Source organism: Cucurbita pepo, chromosome 12 (genome assembly GCF_057944985.1).
Source record: "Cucurbita pepo subsp. pepo isolate OVF chromosome 12, ASM5794498v1, whole genome shotgun sequence".
Classification (NCBI taxonomy): Eukaryota; Viridiplantae; Streptophyta; class Magnoliopsida; order Cucurbitales; family Cucurbitaceae; genus Cucurbita; species Cucurbita pepo.
The window spans coordinates 7,693,254-7,717,379 of record NC_141809.1 but is presented as its reverse complement, the minus strand read 5'-3'; positions in this window follow the sequence as shown (position 1 = coordinate 7,717,379).

Sequence of the window (24,126 nt, the reverse complement as noted above, 5' to 3'; positions counted from 1 at the left end):
AGAGTCATCTGATATTAAATCAGGATGTGGATCGAGAATTTTGAGTTTTAATCTTGAAGTAGAAAAATTTGATGGAATCAATAATTTTGGTGTTTGGCCCAAAGTTACTGATTTGTTGGCCATGCAAGACCTTGATGCTTCTCTCGTAGCGGAGATGCCTGAAAACATAATGAAAACATGACAGACGCATAATTATGTATGACTCAAATTTGATCTTGGTTATAACATATGTGAAGATGGAAAGCTCAAAGATTGGAATTGAGAAGTTCAATTGATCCAATTTTGGTTTCTAGAAGATGTAGATGGAAGATTTTCTGTACCAGAAAGATCTCCATGAATCTCTATTGGGGTGAAACCGAATATCATAACCACAGAGCAGCGAAAGCTCAAGGATCGGCAGGCCTTAGGGTTGATTTGGTTGACACTGTCCAAAAATGTGGCGTTTCACATTATCAAGGAGAAGATAATGTAAGTTCTATTGAAGGCGCTATTAAATAGGTACGAAAAACCGTTGAGTATGAACAAGGTGTATTTGATTCGAAGATTTTTCAATCTACAAATGTTTGAAGGTAGATCTGTTGTGGATCATATAAATGAATTCAATATGATTTTAAGTCAACTGAGTTCGGTGGAAATTAATTTTGAAGATTAAATTAAAGAACTGATTTTGATGTCCTCTTTACCGTTGTGGGATACTGTTGTTGTCGCGAACAACCGTTCCCAAATATCTAATAAGTTGAAGTTTAATTAAATTTGAAATTTAGTTCTCAGCGAAAGTATTTGAAAACGGAAAATTGGAGATTCTTAAGGCAATGCTCTTAGTGTTGATCAAAGGGGAAAAAGTAAATGAAAGAGCCCAAACAAACAAGGACGATGAAAATCAAAGAACCGAAAAAAATCTCCAAACATGCTAAACGTAACGTGTTGCAATAATTCTTATTGTGGACAGCTCGATTGAATCTTGGATTTTGGATTTAGGCGCATTATTCCATTCTACTCTAAGTAAGAAATTGGTTCAAAATTTCAAATCCGAATTTTTTTTTAAGGTGTATCTTGCCGACAACAAAAACCTTGATGATTGAAATGAATGGAGATGTCTGCAAACAAACTCGAGTAAGAAATCAGGACATTAAAGAAGTTTAGATATATTTCTGGTCTCAAGAAGAATATAATCTCTATGGATTAGTTGGATAGCACATGTTATGCACCAGAATTTGGAAAAAGTTCGTGAAAGATTGTGAAGGGTTCCATGGTCAGCACATGACACAAAATTTGGTATATACGTAGAGTGCATAAACATGGTTGTCGTAAAGTGGAATCATGAGGGATGATTAGACGGTGAGAACCTACAACCCTGAACCATGAAAGACTCAAGGAGTCAGGAATTATGAGAGTGGAGACTTGAGTCCCTACCAAGACCGCCTAACCACCCTTGAGACCTAGAAGGCCACCTTAGTACCTCAGGATGTAGAAGAAAGATTTCTAAACCGATAGTAGCTGGTATGGCGTTCAACTAGTTTCCACTCACCTTTCCACTCTTGTACGATACCATCAAGCGAGGTGTTACATTGGTTAGGATTGTGATACTCAGTGGTAGATTGACTATTCTGCATGGTGGGTCCATCCTATGGTAGAACATTGAACACGCAAGTAGTTAGAGGTTAACCTGCACATAAGATTCTTCCTATGGGAGGATGTTGATCATGCAGGTTGTTGGGTTTTATGTCCTAAAACTCATAGTTTGTAAATAAAAACATATTCTATTTTCAATAAAGTTATCATTGATGTTTATTCAGTAAAGATTGTTATTGAATAAATATGTATTTTACTATCGTTAATCTAAATCCAATAAACTAAGAATACTCTATCTATAGTATGATTACTTGAACTATATGTAGAAACATAAGAGTGGATCAAGTTCAAGTATATAGTCAAAATGATCTATAGTACAGGGATAAGGCTGAGTACCTTATCTTGGGGACACTATGGATGCGGCCCACTTTTGTATATGACATAACAATGTGATCACTAAATTGTACATGCGGAGACATGTGAGTGGAGGCGTCCTACGCAATGAGTATTGAATAAGATTGGACCATGAAGAAAATCACTCTCACTTTATAATGTTGTTTACTGTTGAGACTGATTTTCTTTTCATTCAATGACCTAGGTAACTCTATCTTAATCCTGAGCTAACCATGAACTCCTGTTTATTAAAAATTATCCTTAGAATTGCATGGGTGAGAGTGACTCGAGTTCGCCGACTCAATAGGTCTCCCATTTCAGGGGTAACACTAGGTGAATGGCTGGGGCGTGGGGTGCAAGATGGAATTCGCTCCTACCTACTTTTAGGGATAGAAGAGAGGTAGTTCCCTTAGGTACTGACTCTAGGTATTAAACAAGGGGCTCACCCTCGCATTGGCCTGAGAGGGATTCGGTTTACTAGTTGGACCACAAACCAATTGTTCATAAGAGGATCAGTGGGACATAAGAAACAAGAAGTAACTTCAGGGGTAAAACGGTTAATTGACCCAGCTCTAGTTACGAACAACTTGTGAAGGATCGACTTACTAATCATAGTTATATCAAATGGACAAAAATATATCTTTAGTGAGGGGAGTGCAACTACTAGGCTATAGTGGAGTGTCCTAGTAGTTAACGAGTGTTGGTTAACAAGGTTAATGAATTTAACCGGTTAATCTTGGATTGTTGGAGCTCATGATCTATAGGTCCATTAGGTCCCTCTACTAGCTCATATCGAACTAAACCACAGAACAGTGTGACGAGTGGGTTCGAAGTGTTCGAATTCAAATTAGGGAATATGCGCTACATATATACGATATATTTAACCCTTTTTTGTTTTATTTATGAATTAAATAAAAAGAGAGAATCTGAGATATTTAAATAAGATTTAAATATTTTAATGAAATATGTGTCGAAATTGATTGGGATTGGGATTTGAATTAATATTAAATATTAATTAAATGGTTTAATTAATCATTTAATATTACTTAATTTGAAATTAATTATTCAAATTAATTGTTGAATTAAAATGAAGAAAATAAGAAGGTTGGCTTCACTCAATGGAAGAATCCATGTTTGAGTTTGTGGAATTTTGGGATGTCAAAATTTGGTTTAACCAAACTTGCATGCTTGCCAAATAAACCCACAGACAAATTTGAGTATTATTTTGAGTGTCAAAATTTGGTGAACTCAAACTTGCATGTTTGCCACATAATCCCAAACATTTGAGTGGAATATTGAGTGTCAAAATTTGGTGATCTCAAATTTGCATCAACATGCAAACATAACTCTATAAATAGAGTGATCAAGGTACATGAACTTCTCCCTTCCAAAAACCATGAGAAAAACTCTCACAAACTCTCTTCATATATACTAAATCCCTCCCAAGTTTAGTCACCCACCGGATTTCACAATCCCGTTCTAAGGTCGTTGAATAGTGGAGAAGACACTAGTGGTGGTTCGAAACCGATTCGTGAGGAAAAAGGAATTTAAACTACAAAAGGTTAGTACTCAAACATCTTGAGTTTTAATACTTATGAACATGCTAGTTATTTACTATAATTGATGTTATAAGAGTGCCTAAGATCCAAATTGCTTCCTCATGTGTTATATTAACATCATCAATAACTTTTCGAGCTAGCTTGTATTGAAAAGTAGCACGCCCCAACCTTGGGCGATCTCATGGCCTGTGCGACGGGTTTGCCAGTTCACTCCTCCATCGACGACAAGCAGGCTGACACTCACCATGTTCCTCACCTGGTACAAAGTTATATGTCGTAGCGCCTCATCCTTAGATGTCGGATACCGCTATGAAGGTTAAATCTTCTGCCCAAGTGTGTGTACCAAGACTGTGAAACTCTAGAGCCTATAGAGTAAGCTGGTGGTTCCCTACTCTGACATGGATGCGATAAGAGCCTATAAGTATGTTGCTTATTGAATATATTTATACTCATTCCTATTTACATTTCTTTTTCAGGTCCGTGAAGCTACAGATCGTGGCGATAGGGTTCTCGGGAGCTTAGAAGTCACAGAGGAATTGTCGACTTGAGGTGTTTTTGATATGAACTAAGAGACATCAATCATACAATATACTTCAATGTAGCATGAACTGAAACATCTTTTGATAATTTTGACAACCTAAGGCAAGAACACTTGATTGAGATTCGAATCACTCCACAAGCAAGATCGATCATGTCTAGCTTGAATGACTCTTGTTGATCAAATATCTCAAACACTTATTTGAGATGCGAATCACTCCACAAGCAAGATTGATCATGTCGAGCTTGAATGATTCTACATGCAATCTAAACTACATAGAATTGCAAAGAAACTTAGCCATTGGCTAAAGAAAAGCACAAATGCTTCTTTCTATATTTCCCAAGTCTACTTACAAATACAACATACATGGCTTTATATAGCCTCAAAATGAAACTATTAAAGACATTCCAAGAGTTGTAACATTCATACTTAATGGCCATAATTAACCATTATGTAATTGTAACCTAAAGTAAATTAAAAGTCTTAAATAACAATCAAACTTCATTCCTCTTCAATGTGGCATGAATTGCTTGATAATTTTGACAACATTTTCTTCACATCTTCATTGAAGTATATTGTATGATTGATGTCTCTCGGTTCATATCATTCTCTACTTCTTCAAGAGGATTCGTTCTCGAATCTATTTGTGAAACTTTGCTGCAAAAAAAAAAAAAAAAGATATGGAAATATAGACGACCTCGCAACACTCTCTCACGTGTATACACTCAAGGAATTTTAGGCCACTCTGTTTGCACTCATTTACACAAATGAAGCTCTCATTCTCACCTCTCAAATTTTTTTAGTAGAGCCCAGATTGGATTTTTTTTATTTTGGGTCGATTAAAAACTATAAAGATAAAAACAAATTGAAAATAAACGCAAAGGAAACATATATCCGATCTTGAGCCTGAAGCTCTTATACCAAATGATATGATAAGGAATCAACTACAAGGGGAGTAAGATTCGGATTACCTTGTTGATCGAATATCTCAAGTCAAGAACACTTTGTTTGAGATTTGAATCACTCCACAAGCAAGATTGATCATGTCTAGCTTTAATGATTCTTGTTGATCAAATATCTCAAGACAAGAACACTTGATTGAGATTCGAATCACTCTACAAGCAAGATTGATCATGTCGAGCTTGAATGATTCTACATGCAACCTAAACTACATAGAGTTGCATAGAATGATATGAACCAAGAGACATCAATCATACAATAACTCTAAATTACTCTAAATTGCAACCCACCCAAAATTTACAACAATCAAACTTCATTCTTCTTCAATGTAGCATGAATTGAAAAATCTTTTGATAATTTTGACAACCTTCTCTTCATATCTTCATTGAAGTATATTGTATGATTGATGTCTCTTGGTTCATATCAGTTTTTCTAGACTACGTACATATAGTTGTCACTTAATACATGTCATATTTGTTGGAATTTATGCCCTAAAGCCTCGTAATTAATTATTTAGTTTTTAACAATAATTTTTATTAGTTTATTTGTAATTTAATTGTTATCCATGGTATAAAAATCCAAGGTTATTAATGTAATCTTGAACCGTATTTGGTTGACATACAAGAGGATCGTGTTCAAGTAATAACCTAAAAAGTCTATAGTATATGGATAAAGTTGGATGCCTTATCTTGGTAACACTATTGATACGACTCACTTTATAATGGTTACAAATGATTTGATTCAAATCGTTCATATGGAGACATGTAAGTGGGGCTACCCTATACAATGAGTTTGTATAAGACTGGACCAATAAATGTTTAATCTCTCTTTATAAATCCGTTAATTGAGAAGATTAATATTTCACACAATGATCATATGCGAGTCGATCTTAATCCTGAGTGAGTTATGAACTCCTGCCAGTGAGGGCTTGTTCTTTAATTTACATGGGTGAGAATGGCTCTTTAGGCCGATTCAATGTGCCTACAATTTTAAGGACTTGACCAATCAGGGAGTTTGAAACATAATATCATGAGATGAAATTCACTCTTTTCCAGATGAGGAAACTAGATGAGTTGTTCTCTTAAGTACTGATTTCGGGACTTGAACAATGGGGCCCCACCCTCTCTCTGGCCCAAGAGGGACTTGGTTTATGATTGGATCATAAACAAATTGTTTATTAGAGAATCAGTGGTACTTAAGTTGAAAAATGTAATTACAGGGGTAAAACGGACTTTTGACCCAGCTACAATTATGAACAACTCGTGAAGGATGACTTGCTTGTAATGATTATATCAATGGAAATAACTTGTCCTACAGTACATAAGAGTGCAACTCTAGGTCTATAGTGGAGTCACCTATAGTTAATGAATGGAAATTGATTAATTAAAGAGTTTAATTAATTAATTTTGTATCACTGGAGCTTATAATCGGTAGGTCCATAAGGTTTTCTTGCTAGCTCATAGCAACGTTAAAGGTTCAATTTATTTGAAAGAATATTTGAAGTGTTCAAATTGATATTTAAAATAATTAGATATATTAAATATAAAGGGGAAAATAAATTTAATTTGAAGTGTCAAACTAATATTTATATATTAGATATTAAATAAATTGAGAAAATATATTTAATTTGAAGGTTTAAAATTAATATTTAATATATTAAATATATTTAAAAAGAAAATATATTTATTATATATGATACCATTAAATATTAAATTATGATACATTAAATAAAAATATATTTGAAATTTGAATCAAGTTCAAATTAATTAAATATTATAGTTTAGATGAGGTATTATATCCTAATAATATTAAATATGTAAATATATTATTTGCAAACATTCTCACAGTCATAACAGACCAATCTCTCCCCCTTTCTTTGGAGAATGAAATTACATTTTTCCAAACTGATTACATCTTAGGAGACATGAACAGGATTACATCTCGAGAAAAAAAAAAAAAAAAAAAAAAAAAAAAAAACAAGAACCCCTTAAACTGATTAGTGTAATGTCCCATGAACACGATTTGAACCAAATTTTTTAGTATGAATTTGACACCCAATGGCTCCAGCATTTTTCGACATCTTTTGCAATATGACCATATTATTTACTCCTCATGAAGTGTTTCTAAGAAGGTAAATTATTCTTACAGATCAACATGAGTTGTTTTTAGCATATTTTGCTTTACCCACATGTTTGTTAAGACAATTTCAAGAGGTAGCCAAACATAATATTGTTCGAAACTAAACACGCTTAACTTTTGAGTCTTATGATTGAACCACCAAAAGTAGGCAACGTGATTTTTAGAGATAGTTTTCACTCTTAGGAACAATTTAAAACAAGTAACTAATGTGACCATATCATTGAAGATGCAAGGAATTGTGGGGGCCATCAGATGCCAAATTTGGATTCCAAATCCTGGTCCAAATTTTAGGCATGAGATTACATCTTAGGAGGCATGTGAGTAAGGAAAAAGCATGCTACAAAAAATGGGGTTAGTTTGTGTGGATAGTTTTCACTCTTATAAGCAATTCAAGATAAGTTGGTAATGTAGGTATGTCATGGTAGATGCAGGGGAACGTCAAGGGTATCAGTTGCTAGTTGCTGAATCCAAATTCGAAATCGTGGTCCAAATCTAGCATGGGTACCATTTGCCATTTCCAAATGGCTTAGTTCCCTTTTTTTTTTTTTTTTAGATATTATTCTAAACATAAAAATCAAAAGATTTAATTATGTAATAAGGGTTGTTTGAGTTGAATAAATTTATGATCCAATTAACTTACTTAGGCCTCAAAGATATCTCAACTCGACCCAGCTAAACTCACGAACAACAAATATCTTAAGACTTGAAAACACAAAACATAGCATCATGGATCGAGACCAAGTTTTGTTTTTATTTTCTCTCTTTTGTGATTTATGTTGTTTTTTTGGCCTTATTTAGCACGGATTTGGGCCAATTTTGATGAGTTCCTCTACATTAAACTCCTAGAACATTTAGCTACTTTTGATATTTAATTTTTCTAGGACTATCGACATTTTTCCTAAAACTAAACTTGGTCGGGATAAATAGGTAGATAATTCAATATTAAATGTAAATTCCTAAAATACATATTAATACTTGTCACTTAATTTTCTAATCTGAAACCTAAATTTTTTCAAGTCATATCCAAAAGTTGCAACGAAAATTACATGATTGACGAAAAAGATAGATTTAAGGACACGACTTGCTAGATTAGTCATCTAATGTCAATTCTTCTTTAACGATAATGATGGATGTGTGCCATATGGGACGGATATAGTTAGGAGATTCGATCTAACTTATCGATTCTGTCTAAAAGATTTCTAATGGTAATTGATTTGTTTAGGGTAAACCGAAAGAGGAGTTAGATGTTTTTGTTGGTTAAAGATTCTTTCCTTGAGTTATGGATTAGTTTTTTTTAATAATGGTTGTTACAGTTACATTGTCTTATTTCAAATTCAAATCTAGAACGAAAAATAAGACTGGAACCAGTTTATTATATAAGGTCGAGGTACTAAAAACATTAGGTTGTTCACGACACAAAGTCTCCTTCAAACATTCGACCATCTTATTTATTTCGAAAAGTACAACAAAAGAAACTCAAAAGAATGAGAGTCAAATGGATAGAGGCCGTCTACTTTTTTAATTAAGGCTGTCTATTATTTTGAAGTTCTATGGCAATGAACAATTCATGGGACAACATAAGGAGAGGAGCATATCTTGGGGTTCTGTCTTAATGAAATGATAGGTTTCACATTCGTGCATTGGGAGGAAATAGGACCTTTTATTCCATTGTAAGTGAGGTCAATGTTGCTTACTTTTACATCGTCACATGGTAAGTGACGGCTGCAAATAAGTTTGATTGCGAGCAGAGTTGCAGAACTTCCTCTAATGTTCTTGAAGCTCACTATACTCATCTTAATTTTTTAAGGAATCTGAAAATTAAAATGAGACAACAAATGGTTTATTTGTGAAGTTATAATGAAAAAATGAATCAAAGGTTCGAGAATGCGATCCATACCTACCGATTGCACTGATTCCACGGACAATACTCTTGGTCTATTAGAATAGGGTTGCTAACATTGACCATTATTGTTAAGGATATTTAGTAATAAATTATAGTTTACCATATATATTATATTTGATATTTTATTATAAGGCAAATATCTAATATTTCCGTTATTGTCATAGATATCTTTCCATTTATTGTTATTTCCATTTATTACTATTTCCATATCCTTGTAATTTATTTGATTATAAATAAGATAACTTTCACACCATTTAGGTGTGGTGGATTAATCAAACATTCACATGGTATCAGAGCCACTTCGGTTTAATAACCCCAAATCTTTTCTTTTCAATGGCTTTTGAAATCTTCTACTGTTCTTCTCCACCACCCCTGCTGGCTTTGACGCCGCAGGAGCAGTCTTCATGGCTACCGCAGGCGGAGCCGATTAATTACTCTTCGGCTCCACCCTATTGACCTCCAAATCATCCTTCACCATACTCTGTACATACAACCTTACCTTTTCCAAACATAGTCTCTTTCATTCTCTTCTCAATTTTTCCTTTATCCTTCATCCTTCACAGAAACCCTAATCTTAGGATCTTCATCAGCATTTCTTTCGGAAATATACAGAATCTCGATAAGCCTATCGACCTTTTGCAGAGATTCACCTTTGAAATCTAGGCGCCGCACTGGCATCTTCGCCAACCAAGTTGCTGCCACCCTTCTCGCCAAAATTGGCTCCTTCGCCCCAATGTGGCGACTCTTCCGGCTGCCCTTTTTGCCAAAATTGGCTCCTTCGCCCAATGTGGCGACTCTTCCGGCTTCAACATTGTCTTTGTCCCTTGCTCTAGGTTTCCCCTTCTACTTCTTGGGGTTAGACATATTCTCACCAGAGCCAAGGTAGCATCGTCGCTAAGCGACAATCCCTGTTTATGGGTAGACATATTCTCGTCGAAGCCAAGGCAGCATCGCCGCTGAGCGGCGATCCCTCTGCAATTTTCGATGGCCAAGAAAGTGTTTCTTTACGCCTCCTCTGAACCAGGTTGTTGACATCTTCACGAAAAGTGTTTCTCAACCACTTTGAATTTTTCAGATCCAAGCTTCACGTTTGTTCAAATCCGACGCTCAGCTTGCGGTGGGGTGTTAAGGATATTTAGTAATAAATTATAGTTTACCATATATATTATATTTGATATTTTATTATAAGGCAAATATCTAATATTTGCCTTATTGTCATAGGTATCTTTCCATTTATTGTTATTTTCATTTATTACTATTTCCATATCCTTGTAATTTATTTGATTATAAATAAGATAACTTTCACACCATTTAGGTGTGGTGGATTAATCAAACACTCACAATTATAATGTCCAAAAAGTGCATATTGGTGGCGGTGCCGCTAGCCGCAGAAGCTGGCCACGTTTTGATCCTGATACCATTAGTGGTGTTATTTAACGTGCAGTTCTTTACGATGACACCTTCAATAGGTTCTTCGTTAGTGTATCTTCCAAGACTTCCGATGCTTATTCCATGTTCTGGTCCGCACGTCACATTGGTGACTTCAATTAGTTTGCTTCAATCTCCAAGAGAAATGCAATCATCTCCAATTGCAATTTTGGACTTTGTGATTGTGATCTTATTTGATCGACCGATGTGTATTCCATCATTGTTGGGATTGTTTTTGGGTGCCATTATATTGATATTATGGAATGTGAGGTTGTTGCAGCCGATGACGTTGATATAGAAGTTCTTGCTATCAAGTGATGTTATTCTCTTAACGGTTGAATTGGTGATGAAGTTGAACCTCAAACTCTAAACATTTTGTATAATCAAATAATATTTTGTGAGAGTCGGTAATGATGCTAAAAATTTGAATAGAACCCAATAAAATTGAAAACTCAAAAAAAATTTACTTTTTCCCTCGATTGTTTAAAGATTATCCTCTAGAAAATGAAGAACGTTGACCAAATCGTAAATGTCAGAACATTAGAGAAGACATGTAAGAGGCTCTTTCAAAAACAACAAGATGCATGAGATTGAGAAGGAAAGCTAAAGGAATATTACTTACAACCGAGAGTTGGGCACAATTTATGCATTTGTGGCAATCGTTCCTTTTCCAAGCTGCCTTTCCTTGGCCATCAAAAACTCCTTCACCTGATAATGTCAATCTATCAACACGTGCAAAAGTGATCCAATTATCTCCCGGAAGACTTTTTAGTGCCTGCAATGTTCCTCCAAGTTGAAAGTCAATTGGGCTATTACAAGGTCCTTCAAACTTCCCTTGCTTTTACTCTAAATATCCCTCTTGGAATAAAAATTGCACTAGAACGATTGGACGTGCATGCATCCCTCCATGCATTTGCTAAAGCCTACATTTCACAACTAACAAAAACTTATAGCAAACAATTGATCAGCTCAACTAGTGATAATATTGATGTTCATATTATATATTTACCTTCATGATGTCAGTACCAGACACTATGTTACCATATCTTTTCAAAGAAAAAACAACATCGGCACTAGATTGAGCATCGACGGTAGGAGCTAACAATAGTAACATCAAAATTGTAGCGGCCAAGAAACTCGATTTGATCGTACTCATGAAGCCTTTGCTTTCTTTTCTTTTTTTATGTATATCATTTGAAAACTAGTGAGAGACAATGATATTTCGTTTTAGATTTGGAACTTTTTATGTATTTAATACAAATTGAAAAATAGGAATCAAATTGAGTTGTTTTTAGCATATTTTGTCTTTACCCACATGTTTGTTAAGAAAATTTCAAGAGGACGCCAAACATAATATTGTTCCAAACTAAACACGCTTAAAATCGTAGGCATATTATGGTAGGCATACGCTTAAAATGACTTGTATGACTATAATAAAGCAACAAAATCACTTGTCTCAAAGTATGGTATTGTAACACTAAAAAATGAAAGGAATTAGATCTAACAAGAATAAGCCGCCCATGTAAGACCCAAATGATCAAAAGGGGTGGAATTAAAGGATTAAGGAAGGATGATGATCTCAAGCAAGTCATTTTTATACCCTAACAAGTAATGTTAAGGTGTTTAAGACCTATGGAAAAAGATTGGAAAGTAAAAGTAAGTGAAAAGGGCAAAAAGGTCATTTTACTAATTATTAAGGACCTTCCCGGATTTTTAATTGCTTATCTAGAAAGAATTTAGAGATGCTCAAGCAAAAATGACCAACATGAGATAAAGGATTTTTAGAAAAATTATGGATTTTTCAGGAAATATAATATTAAAATATTCAGAAAGGGGGAAATGACCCAAATACCCCTGGAAGAATGTATAATTACGAAAATGGCCCTCTGATCAGAAACAGAGCATCTACAGTGACCATCTGAGAAATATCTCACGAAACTCAAATCCCAGCCGTTGGATCTTCCCCAAATTTGGATATGATCTAGAAGATGGACAAATCATCACATCAAACGGCCATTATGCAAAACCAAAGTCGGTGAGGCTCTGACTGGAGTAGATATTTCGGGCGGATTTTCCAAAAAATCTAACTGCCAATTCACGACGATTCTGGAGCTTTCAATGTCGGTTTAAGCTCGCCTATAAAGTCTGGAGTATGGGAAATAATATGGAATAAGCCTCGAGCAAGGTCGAGCACCCATTCGAAAGTTATGAGAGTTTAGTTTGTGGGTCTCCTACTCTCGGGTTTCTTCCAAATTTGAGAGCAATTCTCCACCATTCCTCCTTAAACTTATTCCAATAGTTTCCAAACAAGATTACCCACAAGTTATATGAAGGAATTGAGAGCTGAAACGTCGTAGAACAAGATACCCATGATATCGGAAATCCGGCGTTTCGAGTGAGTTGCATACCGAGAACGATTTCTGAAAATTAAGGTTCCACACTCAAAGACATTCCTCCAAATCAATTCCTATAGCTTGATGAAAGGATATTTAAGAGGTTCCATGAAGAAATCGGGCCTTGAAAACCCCTAGAATCGGCTACCCGATAAGAAATCCCCTGTTTTAGCTCTTGCGAGGAAAATAATTTTGGACGAACTTTGGAGGCTAATATCTTAGGCTATGATCCAAGAAAATGTATGAAATCAATCTCAAGCTCTTCCTTGTAATAGGCTAATACCTTAGGCTATGATCCACGAAAAGGTATGAAATCAATCCCAAGCTCTTCCTTGTAATATCATCGTTAAGTTTCATGAAGAAATCGAGGGGATAAACAAAGAGATCGGGGCTGTGGAAGGCCACTTCCAGACGGCGGCGCAAAGGATGCGCGTGTCTTCTTCCAGTCTAGAGGAAGAAGACGATGACGTGGCCGGTTCAGTTGAACCGGCCAAGTAAGCCCAAAATTTGGTCTTCCCTCGGTGTTTTTTAATTTTAACCCCCTTCCAGGCTAGTTCTCATGATATACCTTATGGTTCTAAAAACTAGACACAATAAGGAGTCTATAGAAGGAAAAGTGAAGTAATTCAAATACCGGAAGCTCAAGAACGGAGGTCCTAAACATCAACAATGAGGTAAGTAGCCACCTTGGACTTTTCTTAAGAAATACTTGTAGGAATCGCTTGGATTTTCATATGAACCATAAACCAAGTATTACACAAGGATCTATGAAAAAAAAACTCAAAGAACCGTAAGTTAAGGCGCTGAACCGACCAAATTGCTCGGGATTAAGGAACATTAAAGTAACCCACTAAATGAGCCCTGATGCCTATAAAACTTTAATGATGAGCATATTATAGCATGTTTAGGTTATATGTGAAATTTAGTGGTCAATGGATAAGTATAAATAGGTAAACCAAGAAACGGGGCAAAATGACCATAATGCCCTTAAGGATCTCTACCTACGGTTCATGAGCTAGATGACCTCCAAATACTATGAAACTCTACAGTAGATCTTATTGTATGATGATTGATGAGGTGGTGAAGTTTGAAAGTCACTGGAACTCGTTAAGTACCAAAACCAAGACTTAGGGGTAAAATGACCATAATGCCCATAAGGAAGACTACCTACGGGTTAAGTCCTAAATGACCAACCAACATTATGAAATGTTGTATGAATCTTTATCTCATGATGTTGTATAAGGTAATGAAGTTTGGGAATCATTGGGAAACGTTAGATAGCGAAACCAAGATATTGGAAAAAATGTACATCACGATCCACATGACTTTACCTCCTAGGATGACTAACGAGGTACCCATGAAATAAGAGATTCCCCCATAGGTATCCTTGGTTGCTAATAAGATTCTAAGTGTACAAGGTTCCGTTGGACTATTCCTAAGAAGAACCTTTAGGTTCCAACCTTGACCCAAGACGTTATGCATAAACCTAGGATCCCCAAGAGTACAAGGAAACACCTAGGTTAATGTAGATGGTATGCTTAACAAGTTGCTAGGATCCATGCTCGGAGTAACCATTATCTCCCATCACGAAGTGTACCACGAGATTCCTATTCCTCTTTAGGTGAGATGCCCTGCTATATGTACCACGAGTAGGTTGTCATGATGGACTTATTATTTTCCTCACCTAAATGAGATGCTCTGCAACACGATATGCTAGCAGGATGCCACGTTTGTGATAATGTCACCTATGCATTCATGGGGAGAAAACTAAGGGTTACTTTGAAAGTGTTTTCAGGACTAAAACATGATATATGACATGACAACCTCTAACGATTAGTTCCTGAAAACGAAACAAGAAGTCATATCCTAGCTCAAGGTCTAAATATGCTCCAAATCACCAACCATGTCCTATAAGGTTTATTTTATATGACATGAGAATAAGCTCAAGATTTCAAGTTGGTTGGAGCAAGTTTGGAATATAAGCCAAGATGGAACTTAAAGAAACGCCTAAAGAAAACATGTCAAGATTCAAGACCCTTCTAGAATCCTCTAAGGAGCCCATTATGAACTTATGACCTTCTAGAATAATTCAAGCTAGTTATTACGATGGGTTCATATGATCACGAATGTATATAACGACTTACGCCTAAAGAAAATAAGAATCTTAGCAACTTATAAGATTAAGAACCAAGAACAAGTTATACAACCACCAAGACAAGAAGAATGTTAGGTACCACTCAAACATAAGGGACCAAAGTCCACAAGACTCAAAATTCAAGAATGCTAGGTATTACTCTAAGCATGTCTAATTGTGGCCCATAACTCCCACCATGCGGTGCTTTCTAAGGATGATTTTTTCCTCCTCTAGGTGGGATGCCCTGCACCATGTTTGCTTTGCAGGATGTCACGTTTGGCCTCATTCCCCTCACCTAGATGAGATGCCCTACGCCATGTTATGATTTGCAGGATGCCATGTTCATGTATGCACCGATCACGCGACCTATATGGTCGATGTTATATTATGCGACCTTTATGGTCTATGCCATGTTCATGCATGCATCGATCACGTGACCTTTATGGTCTATGCCATGTTCATGCATGTATCGATCACGTGACCTTTATGGTATATCATGGGGAGAACCTATGGCCACGATGGAGCAAGAAGAGAGTAAGTTACCCTAGCCATGAATTAAGAATCTCCTAAGACCTCCCATGGTACGTCATGTGTATGACTTAGACTACGTTGCTTGGAACGTAAGAAGCCTTGAGCGTAGGTATTAAGACTGTGTCGCTTGGAATGTATGAAGCCTCAGACACAGGTTGACAAGTTTATGTCTAGTACCGTAAATCATAAGGGGAGTGTCTTGGAGAATGAATTAAGAAACATAACAAGAACTTACAACAAGAACAAGAACAAGAACAAGAAAAACAAAAAGTGTGGTACCCTAGCATATCAAGGACACGATTAAGAGCCTACAAGTAGGCTGCTTACTGAGTCTTGTACTCATTCTTTATTCTCCATTTTTTCAGGAAATAAGAAGCTGGTCAAGGTCGAGAGCAGACTCTGGAGCTGGTGCCATAGACAAACCTCACCCATCGTCCTTCTACCCTTTTGTGTCGTCCCTTAACTTGTGTTTTAACTGTTATGTTGTGTTTTAAAATACTTTGTATAAACTTTATTTTTGTTTGATATGTTTTATGTTTTGGTTGTTTTATTTTGATGAAAAATTTACCCGTCTTTTTAGAGTCATCGAGTCAGCCCGATCTTTACAGGTATGTCCCTAAAATGGTAGGTATATTGAATCGGCTAAAAGAGTCATTTTCACCCATGTAAATTAAAGGACAAGCTCTCACAAGCAGAAGTTCATAACTCACTCAGGATTAAGATTAAGTCGCATATGATCATCATGTGAAATATTAATCTTCTCAATTAACGGATTTATAAAGAAATTTTAAATATTTTTTGGTTCTGTCTTATACAAACTCATTGTATATGATACCCCCACTTACATATCTCCACATGAACGATTTGGATAAAATCATTTGTAACGATTACAAAGTGAGCCGTATCAATAGTGATACCAGGATAAAGCACCCAACTTTATCCATATACTATAGACTCTTTAGGTTATTACTTGAACACGATTCTCTTGTATGCACCCAACTTTATCCATATACTATAGACTCTTTAGGTTATTACTTGAACACGATTCTCTGCTATGTCAACCACATATTGTTCGAGATTACATTAATAACCTTGATTTTCATACCATGGATAACAATTAAATTACAAATAAAATAATAAAAATTATAGTTAAAAAGTAAATAATTAATTAGGAGGCTTTATAGCATAAATCTTAACAATCTCCCACTTGCTCTATACCCAACACATTCTCTCACTTGCCCTAGAGAAGATGAGACATGTCTAGTAATCCTAGACATTCTAGATGACCCTCAAACACTTTAGCCTAGAGAGTCATTTTATATAAAACAAAATAATTATCATTAAAAGTCATTTTGGTCACAACCACGATGCTTTCTCTCTCAATTTTTATAGATTGATCTTTTAAATTTCCTTCATATTAGTCTTTGTATCACTATCATCACAATGAAAGTGACAAACTAAATCACATGTGAAACACCTTTCAAATGTTTAAGAAATTATTATAGTCATACCAGTCATTTTGTTGCTTTAAAAGTAAAAAATGTTCGGTATACTATACTTCACAATCTAAGGTAAAATTGATCTTAACCTAAATTTTCTAAATTTATGTAACTAGTGTATCACTTAAAGATCAAATCTTTAACTCCATACACAAAATAAAAAAATTCTCATTATCCAGGGATACTTTGAGAAAACTTTAATTTTTCCGGTCATACATTAGTTTAACTAATATAATTTAATTAACTATATATTTAAGGTTAATTCTCATCTATGCATTAATTATCTCCCACTCAGGAAAGATAATTAATTATACTCTCAACATTTGAGGTTACTTACGATACTCTTCCTCTTACTTTATATTTAAATGATCATTATCATTCTTTGAAGTCTTGCATCAAATATTTGACAATTTTGTCAACATAATATATATGAGACAATATTGACATTTATCCTTAAATCTCTATTTTTAGGAGATAAAAAATTATTCCAAATCTATTTATGTTAGAGTGAAAGATCACATCAATTCATAAGGAGTAATATGTCTCCAGCCTAAAAAAAACTTGAAAAAATCCACTCATCAATTAGTAATTTTCTTGTTTTCACAAGCTCATTACAATTTATTTAAAGTTATAGGTTATCAAACCTTCTATTATAGATTAAATTCATTTGAGAAATCAACTTTTACTCCTTTAGCAAATATTTTGCTTTTGAATTTTAATAATAAATCCATATAATAATATGTGCAGATGTATCCTCTTAGATTTCTTTTGACAAAAAGAATTCTAAATATTTATTTAACATATCTCATATATACAAAAATGAATTAGAGAATAATAATAGACTCTAGAATTACAACAGGAGAGAAAGTCTACTTCTAGCTACTTTCTCCCATTAAGTTCAACTCTTTGTCATGAATCCTGTTTTGAAGATCTATATCTTCTTATCTATACATAATTTTTCTTTTGTAGGTCAATTCATATCCTATGAGTTTAACCTCATCAAGAATATCTACAAATCTCTAGATTTTATGACTTTAAAATATTTATCCTTCGTCATCATCCCTCATAACTATTTTGAGGGTAATAAGTCCTTAAATTGGTCATCTAACATGACAATTTGAATTTTAGTAGGATTGAATCATCTCATAATTTCTCCACTACAATGAGACTTATTGAATTAATGACTAAGATCCATTTGACTCTCAAGCGAAATTAAATTGTTAACAACTTTGGTTAACTATTAAGGGCTCCACTTGGAACTATTTAATTAACACTATCTCACCTTAGTATAAGTGTATGTCCTTCTATGAACTTCTTTAGAAAATTACATTTGTCATACCAATATGTTTTTCTATTTAGAATTAAATAAAGGACTATTTTGTTTCTCTTTAGGAGTAGCCTACAGTTAGGCATAATTTTGAACATATTTGTCTTAGCATATATGCTTGATTACAATTATTGAAGTGTTGTAAACTAAGTTTACTACATTTCCGTAATTCCAAAAATTGTCTCATAGACAATTTTGAAGGCAATCATGTTCACTGTGCAATCTCGATTGCAAATCCTAACAAGAGTTCAATAATAGTGTATAATTTTTTTTTAATACGTGACTATATCTAATATAGTATTGTTTTCTCCTCTTACATCACAATTTTACAAAATTGTATTATGTTGAGAGTTGGAAATAAATTCCACCTTCTATCAACTAATTTTAGTACACAATATTCTCGGACTATTGACAGATGTCCTTCTCGTACTATCAACTAAACCTTAAACCCTAAACCCTAATATTAAATGATTACATATATTCCATAACTAATTAAAACTAGAAAAAGAAAATATAAACTAACTAAATCTAGAGAATAAAATAAAATATACTACTCTTCAAATTTAAAATATCTAATATATATTCCCTAACTAATATATTTTCAAATATTAAATGATTACCTATATTCCATAACTAATTCAAACTAGAAAGAAGTTGCACTAAATTCTAACATCTACATCATCAAGTATTTTTCAAGAATTACATATCAAGTGTAATGAAAAACAAATCTTGGTAGTAGATCTTATATCAGCTATAAGGGGTGTCATCTAGTCTCCACAAAAAATCTAGTAAATCAAATTTACTTTCATTTAGTTTTTTTTCCATAGAGTAATTTGGAAAATTTCTTTCACTATAAGCTAGGAACTATTTCCTACCAATAGCTTCAGTCATAAAATTTTTCTTGAATTTTATAATACTTAATTTCGAGATTATTTAAATAAAATTTAGCTTCCATGGATCTCAGGTTATGAACCAATAATGGAGACCATAGGATATGTTGACACATTTCCCTCTCTCATTTACTATAAATACTTTCTCAAGATTCACGTTGATATTTACTCATGCAAACACCTTCCATGGGGGGATGGTCTAAAAGCTGCCACGAGGTCCCACATGAATATCACGGTGTGAATCAATAATAGAGAACGTAGGATATCCTGACATGTGTCCTTAATATCTTTATATTGACCGATGTCCTTCTCCACCTAAGTATTTTGAAATAGGGTTTTCTATTACTCAGACAAATTAGACTAATCTCATTTATCTAAGTTTTCAATCTACCCTTTCATAACCCTCATGTTTGTTGGATTGCTTTTAATGTGAATTGCAAAGTTTTTAAACTATTAAAAAAAAACTAATCACATCGTGAGCTTGCTTAATGAAATTAAATAAAATTTGACTAATTCAACTCCCAAGTCGGTTCCGAGGTACAGGTGTTCCATTTCTGTCAGCTTAAATACCTCAGCCTAGCCAAAACCTTCCTTAGACAGAGTTTCCTTGTAGTCAATTTTTATTTAAAATTCATTCCTCTTTAATTAACTATTAATTACAAGATTAATGAATGAATTAAACTGCCTTTATGATCCTATTGAAAACTAATTCCCTTCCAGAATAATCTTAAAAATCTAGCATTTTAAACCCTTTAAAATTAAATTTAATAGATTACTCAAATTCTAATTATATTAGAACAAACCATAATCGTATTATGTAAATAGCATGCATTCAATTTAAGAAATAAATATCCTAAGTTAATTTTCAAGCATAACAATTATACTCAAATGCATATGGAAAATACATCCTAATTAAGAAATCATCTTATTTATATAAGAAAACAACCTAATAAAAAAAATTTCAAATATAACATTTATATTTAAAAAAAAACAATTAAAATGCATGATTATGCTTAACCTATAATGGGATTTTAAACTAAATGACGTACCAGATGTATTTAATCAATCAATTTAAAACATACATCATATGCATAATTAAATTAAAAAAAAAATCAAAATTGACCCGCATGTGTAGCATATCTTAGAAATTGAAAATGAATTAAATTACAATAATTTAGATGGAAGACATATCTTGATTTTCAAGATCTTTTATGTTTGGAACAATTCCAAATTTAATAAAACTAGATTTTAAGATCTTTCCTATTGTAACCAATTCCAAATCTAATAAAATTAGGGTTCGAGATTTTTCCGATTGATGGTGTTAATATAACACATGAGGAAGCAATTTGTATCTTAGGCACTTTTAGAACATCAATTATAGTAAATAACTAGCATGTTCATAAGTATTAAAACTTAATGAGTTTGAATACTAACCTTTTATAGTTCAAATTCCTTTTTCCTCACGAACCGGTTTCGAACTACCACTAGTGGCTTCTCCACTATCCTCCGGCCTTAGGAGCTAGTTTCCTGGTAAAAAGAACAAATATGATTAGTCGCCCCTGAATCTAGTATCCAAGTTGAGTTGTCATATTCTACTAAAAATATTTCTACAACGAGTAAATCATATTTACCTTGTTGTGTCTTTTCGACTTTCTTCTCTGCAAGGTATTTTGGGCAATTTCTCTTCTAGTGCCCATTTTCGTTGCAATGGAAACATTTTCCTTTATCTTCTTTTTGAATCTTGTGTTTTCGGTTAGTAGGAATCTTATTTTTCCCTTTACCCTTCTTCTTCATCAAAACACTTTTTAGAAGTTGAAGGTCCAGACTTATTTTTGGAGGACGATCCTCGTAGTAATTTCTTTGAGATAACAACATTTGCTTCTCCTATTTGTTCCTTGTTCGTTAAGAGGGACTGATAAGTCTGTAGCTCATTGAGAAGAGCAGTCAAGTTATATTCTATTTTGTTCATTACCACATTGGTGCGGAACTGGAAGAAGCCCTTCGGAAGAGACATCATGATAAAACTGACTTGAATCTTCTCATCAATGATAGCTTCATTTTCTTCTGCCACATTGAAATGGACCATCATGTCCAGGACATGTTCTCTAATTGAGGTCCCTTCTTTCATACGGCAGTTGTAAATGTATTTTATGGCTTCATGTCTAAGGGAGAAGGACGGTTGTCCAAACATCCCTTTTAGAGATTCCATAATCTCTTTAGCAGTACCCATAACATCGTGTTTCTTAGCCAAAACATCAGATATGCTGGCTAGAATGTACACTCGGGCTTTGTCATTTGCCTTTATCCATCTGTCATACGCATCCCGAACTGTTCGGTTTGCATTTGAGCTGGGGTTTGGAGGACACTCCTTAGTTAAAACAAACCTTAAATCATCAATTACCAGTATTGTGTTTAGGTTTGATTTCCAAGTTGCGTAATTGTCGCCGTTTAATTTCTCAGAAGCGAGTAATTGTACTATTGAGTTTGTGATGCTGTGATATAAAGAAAATTCTATTAGTGATTTGAATTAATCCTGTTTAATCCAATCAATTTTAGCAAATGTAATGTACCCAAAAATTATTAATTTGCAACGATACTTTAGTGAGTTAGAGCAACTGCTACCGAGAGGCAGTCAATCACTCATTCACTAAACCAAGACATTCTTGACTTAAACACTAGTCCCAGAATAACTCTTGTTCCTATAGTGTTTTTAGTTATCGTTATTTTGGTCAAGAATATACTAACTCTTAGTAATTCTTCGTAAGTGTGACCGCCATTTTAAGACCTCAAAGATCGGTCTCAACAATGCTATCGAATGAAAAAGTCAAAGTTGGGAATGGATCTAAGAAATCCTATCCATTTCTGGAGTTTGCGTTGTTTCGACTCCCATGTTACGACCCTCCGAATGGGTAGTTGCTCTAGGGCAAGATGCAGGCGGAACATGGGAATCTCACGGTGCAACCTAGTGGTGGAGACCATAGGACGTGTTGATATACTTCCTTCTCCCACTTACTATAAATACTTTCTCTATTCACTTTGTTATTGACTCATGCAAATACCTTTCGAATGGAGGACGCTCCCAGGGCGACACGAGGCCGAGCATGAATCTCACGGTGTGAATTTTTCAGAGAGCGTGAAAAGGAAAACAATGTATCTTATATACCTTTTTCCTCCCACTAAGTATTTTAGACAGTTGGGTATACTCATTACTTAAGTATATTCCGGCTAATTAAATATAACCTAAGTCTAGGTGATTTTTCCAAAACTTACATCACTCAAGCATGCTCATAAAACTGGGCTAACTAAGCTCAAGTACTGATCCGATCTCTAGGTAGTAGGTGTTCCGTAAACCGTCAACTTAAGTACCTCCAGCCTTAGACAAGATCGTGCCAGGTGAGCTTTCTCGTAACCACAATTTTGTAAGACATCGACCTATTTTAACTTTTAAAATTGATCGTGCTCGGTTCTTAACCCTAAGTGAGCATGCACTTATCTTTATTATAGATTTAACGTCTATCTCGTTTTATGACGTTGAAAATAACCTATAACATGCATCTAACATGCTTTATATAACAATTATATAATCATCCATTCCATGCAATAATATAACAATTTATATCTATTACTCATGGAACCCTAAACATGCATACTATACATTATAACACTTATAACATACTTGGAATGCATGAAACATGCTTAGCCTATGGTGGGATTTTAAATCTATATGACATACTTTATGCATATACATTTTCTATTTAATTAAACCATACATTCATAATGCATAATTAATTAAACACGCTAAAGTGGATTGGTTTTGGCATTTTAAAACAAACAATTAACTAAATTATTACATTAATAATTAAAAACAACTTGAACGGCTCCCGAGGATCACAAACTTGAAAACTAATTCCCTTCTTGAATAATCTTAAAAATCTAGCATTTTAAACCCTTTAAAATTAAATTTAATAGATTACTCAAAATTCTAATCATATTAGAACAAATCATAATCATATTAGGTAAATATCATGCATTCAATTTAAGAAATAAATATCCTAATTTAATTTCCAAGCATAACAATTATACTAGAATGCATAAAGAAAATACATCCTAATTAAGAAATCATCTTATTTCTATAAGAAAACAACCTAATAAAAAAATTTCAAATATAATATTTATATTTAAAAAAACAATTAAAATGCATGATTATGCTTAACCTATAATGAGATTTTAAACTAAATGACATACCAGATGCATTTATTCAATCAATTTAAAACATAGAACATATGCATAATTAAATTTAAAAAAAAAATCAAAATTGACCGGTATATCTGGCATATCCTAGAAATTGAAAATGAATTAAATTACAATAATTTAGATGGAAGACATATCTTGATGTTCAAGATCTTTTATGTTTGGAACAATTCAAAATTTAATAAAACTAGATTTTAAGATCTTTCCTATGGTAACCAATTCCAAATCTAATAAAATTAGGGTTCGAGATTTTGTCGATTGATGGTGTTAATATAACACATGCAGAAGCAATTTGGATCTTAGGCACTTTTAGAACATAAATTATAGTAAATAACTACCATGTTCATGAGTATTAAAACTTAATGAGTTTGAATACTAACCTTTTGTAGTTCAAATTCTTTTTTCCTCACGAACAGGTTTTGAACCACCACTAGTGTCTTCTCCACTATCCTACGGCCTTAGAACGGGATTGTGGAATCCGGTGCGTGACTAAACTTGGGAGGGATTTTGTATATATGAAGAGAGTGTTTGTGAGAGGTTTTTCTCAAGGTTTTTCACCAAGAAGAAGAAGACCTTCCATGTACCATGATCACTCTATTTAAAGAGTCA